The sequence below is a fragment of the Frankliniella occidentalis genome, unplaced genomic scaffold (genome assembly GCF_000697945.3).
Source record: "Frankliniella occidentalis isolate FOCC.00 unplaced genomic scaffold, Focc_3.1 Scaffold49, whole genome shotgun sequence".
Lineage (NCBI taxonomy): Eukaryota > Metazoa > Arthropoda > Insecta > Thysanoptera > Thripidae > Frankliniella > Frankliniella occidentalis.
The window spans coordinates 1252260-1256390 of NW_026267179.1; the positions used below are offsets into that span (position 1 = coordinate 1252260).

Consider the following 4131-nt stretch of genomic DNA (forward strand, 5'->3'; position numbering starts at 1 on the left):
CCTGGGGGGCGGGGGTAGTGAATAGTGATGCAGGTCGCAGGTGTTGCAGGACACGACAGGAAGCAGCAGGGCGCGGCGGGCCGGAAGTCTCCCCGGGCGTGGCGGGGCGTGGCGCGCGGCAGCAGGCGGCCAGGCAGTCGTGCAGTGTGTAGCGACGCAGAGCGAACATTAAACTTTGCGGCAGTTTGCGCCCCCCTCTCCCCCTCCCCCCATCCTTGAGCAGGATTAGTGTGGATAGCGAGGGGAGCGCTGCCCGTCGGCCCGACAGGTGGCGCCACCCGCTGCTGTGTGCTGCTGACTGCCGCTGTTGTGAACGTCGACCCGTGTGATCTGGATGCTGTTTGTTGACCTTTTCGTTGTTGTTGTCGCTGTTCCAGGCGCGGCGGTGAGCCCGAGATGAGCAGAGTCCGACCCGCGGGCCTCGCGGCTCCCACGGCGGATGTCGACGCGACGCGCCAGGTAAGTGAAGTTTTAGCTTAGATCAGACTGAGTCTGTTTTTGCGATACTTTTAACACAAAACCATGCGATCACTGGTGTTTTGCGATTTCCGCGCTAAAGGGCATGATAACCTCAACAAATGTGATAAAAGTATCACATTATTGTGATACTTTTATCACATTTTTTGGAGTTGAGTAAAAGTATCACAAAACGGATTTCAGTGCATTCAATTTAATTTGTTTTTGTTTCTTTTCATTTAAAAAAAACGTTATCACATACTTTTGCATTTTTTTGTTTATTTGTTGTTTTATGGGAATGTGCAATGTGTATATTCGTTTGTCATGAGGTTAGGTTATTTCGCGGGGTCCGAGTCGACGCCCCGAGTTGTTCGTGCGGTGCGCTATACCTGGGCGGGCTCAGCGGGTCGCGGCGGAGGACGGGGGTAAAGGGAGCTGCGGGGTTGCTGCTGAGCCCTTCTACCCCCTCTGGGCGGGCACCGCCGCGCCACGCCGCGCCGGGCCCCGCTGGGCCCGATGGGATCTTTTATGACGCGCTGTGTGTCTCATCCAGCGTGCGATAGTGAGTCGGAGAGAAGGGGGTGCAGGCGGGGAGGAGGGTAGAGCAAGCAGGTGGGGATGGGAACACTGGGGAAAATAGCGTTTATTATTGGAATTGAAACTGTATCTCGCACACGGCCAAAAGGGGTGGTGGACCTTGGGTTTGACCCCTGCGCACACCGCACCTTGCATTGTGTGTCTGTGTGTGGGTAGGGGGCGCATCCGAGCACTGACCCGCTTAAACGGAACTTCTAGCTGTTCATGATCGGGGTTTCGGTGGTTACACAAGCTATGCGTGCACAATATCAAAATTTCTCGGAATCACTGTTTTGTCGCGTTGAGTCGCTGCCGGTCCAGTGGCGCGCTCTATTGGCCGGCAATGAAACACGCGACAGCTCAGAGTGAGCGAGAGAGAGATTGAGAGAGAGAGAGAGAGAGAGAGAGAGAGAGAGAGAGAGAGAGAGAGAGAGACGCACTACTGAGACTCACTCGGGCGAGCCAGATATCCAACTCTACAAAGTTGCGCGGCCTCTCGCTCGGCCTGCCGCTGGGCGTGCTTGCTGCACCCCCCCCCGCACCCCACACTCTCTCTCACTCGCCACCCCCAACCCCTCGAGCGATCTTCTGTCTCGCCGTGGAGAGCTACTCACCTTCCCCTCGTGATCGCCGCTGCCGTTGTTGTCGATTGCCGGCTGGAGGAAATGTTGCGCGATGAGGAGGCGGAGGGCCTGCTCCACTTGCTCCACTTGCTGCTCCTGCCCCTCCCGCTTCTCGTGCTGCTGCTGCTGCTCCTCCGGCTCCGCCTCCTCCTACTGCTCTCGCCTGCTCAGCCTGCTCCTGGCCCTGCCGGCCCGGGAGCCGTCATTGCCGAGGCCATCGTATCGGCCCCCCGATCAGGCGGACCCCCCGCGCCTTACTTTATTCCTTTCCTCCTCTTTCCCGTGTTATCTCCCGCGCCGCCGTTTCCTCGTGCTCCTCCCTCATCGCCTCCTCACCTCTACCTGACCTCCAGGTTCCTCCTCTACCCCCTCCCCCCCCCGTCCACCCCCTCTACCCTCTGCTGCTAAACGCCCCCACCGGCGTTGTAGTAGCCCCGACAGTATCATTCACGTGAAGTCTCCACCACCCCTCCCCCTTGACCGCCCCGCGGCCAGTCACCAAGACCATCAGGCGCGGACTGCTCGCCCTCAGCCCTGTCCCTGCCCATTCCCTCCGACTTTCTTCCCACCCAACAATTCTAGCCGGCTCGTTAGGAACGGTCCATGCCAAACTCACATACCCTCTCCTTCCCTTGTACCCCCCTCTGGGGGCCAGTTTACCCCCCCCCCCCCCCACTCCTCTTCTTTCCTTTCCCTCTTCCTGCTGCGTTTACCCTCCGCGGATGCTTCACCCCTATCCTCCTCACAGAGTGGCCCGCGCCCCCTGACCACGCGGTCGTCTCCTACCCCTCCCCTCCCCACCGCCTGCCCCCACCTCACCCCTTTTACTGCTACCCCAGCTTTGGCACCCCCCCACCCCCCGGGCTTGCCCTAAACCACCGACCTCAACGCAGCGAGTGTCCTCCATTACAAAACTTGACTCGCAACTTGGGACTTGGACCTTAACTCGAGGATCTTCAAGCCCTCGCCGACGCCACAGTCAGGCAACGACGAAGAGAAGAGTGCAAGAGGGAGAGGGGGAGTATATCTTCTCTAGTGTGAGAGAATGTCTCTCTACCTCTCTGTCACTCCCCCTGAACGCATTGTTGGAACCTGTCCGACCCGACGCGTCCAAGTTGCCTTATAGTACCGCATTATTATGCATGGGGGGTTCCATAGTACGGATAGAAATTAGAAAGAAGTACATCACGTTTTTAAAAAGGATTATACGTTTTCCAATTGTATGACAACTTTTCAACGTAAAATAAAATGTGCTTATTTATTCATGGATTTTCAGGCCTACCGCCGCCATAGCCTTCCTGTTGACTGTTCCGGGTTGTGCGCGGGATTGTTATGTGCCTGTTTGTTTTTGTTAGTTGCTTTCCTTTTTCATTTATTTACGTGCGTGCGTCACGTTGTTTTTATCATTTTGTACTTTTCTCTCTCGGCAAAGTTGCTCCTATCGGCGCAGGGCCTGGCTGCGGGAGGGCGGGCGGGCGCCCTTCATTCCGTGAGACTCTGTGCGTTAGTGTTGAGCCCCACACTGATAACATAATTCCATTCCGTATTTTTATGTCTCCACTCGACCATAAAAGTTGATTTAAGGTCTCTTTCCCCCTCGGTCCTACGCACAGTGGCCGCCGCCGGAATAGTGGAGTTCGATTTTGAGGATAGGGCCAAGGTGGAGGGAAAGGAGAGAGAGAGGAGCCATAGAGGAAAGGAGAGAATGAGGAAGGCCGGTTGGGGGTGGAGGGAGGGGGGGGGGCAAGGAAGCACGCTCGTAGCATTCACAAAGAATAAGTATCAAATATTTATCACGATAGCGATATATAGATTCCTCTCCATTCGTCCTCGCGCGCTCTTTTACACACACACACACACACACACACACACAAACACACACGAGCGCACAAGAGCGCACGCTTGCACACCCCTGCCCTCTCATCCCCCTATGAAATATGAAGTCCAGCTAAACAACGGCGTTGAATATTTGACGGGTCCGGCCCTGCCCCCGCGGTGGTCCGGCTTGGCCGCGCCGGAGGTGTTAAGGCGCACAATGGCATTAAGTGAACAAGAAAAAGCAGCGGGCTGGAAGAGCGGGGGAGGGGGGGGGGTCAAAGCAGTAGGAATGTCAGAAAAGGACGCGACCGACGACGCGGAGGGAGAGAGAGAGAGAGAGAGAGAGCAGATTGAGTAAGTGTTACTATTATTGTGCTCGAGAGAGAGAGGCTGCGGACCTATCGGCGCCAGCCTCCTCCTAAATCCTCTCCTCCCTACCCGCGCTCTCCGGCCCGGCCCCGGTGGCGCTGTGCGTCTGGCAGGGTAGTCACCGTCTGTGTCACGTCCACCTGGTTTCTCTCCCCCGGCACGAAAATTATCACACACAGCAGCAGCAGCAGAAGGGGGGCGCGCCAGGGGCCCGCGCGACACAGCCGAGCGACACAGCCGTCCTCGAGGAGCCCCAGCCCCCTCGCCCCTCACCCCTCCGGGCCGCGCG

General features: G+C 57.4%; 1 protein-coding gene across 4 annotated transcripts in view; it reads left to right on the plus strand.

The window, feature by feature from the left end:
- The window catches only part of LOC113209582 (amphoterin-induced protein 2), a 160601-nt gene that overhangs the window by 122441 nt on the left and 34029 nt on the right, over nucleotides 1-4131 (plus strand). For all 4 annotated transcript variants that reach the window (XM_052267278.1, XM_052267281.1, XM_052267279.1 and 1 more), the window contains exon 3: nucleotides 378-459. The gene's annotated coding sequence lies outside the window, so the exon portion shown is untranslated. The remainder of the gene's footprint in view (nucleotides 1-377; nucleotides 460-4131) is intronic.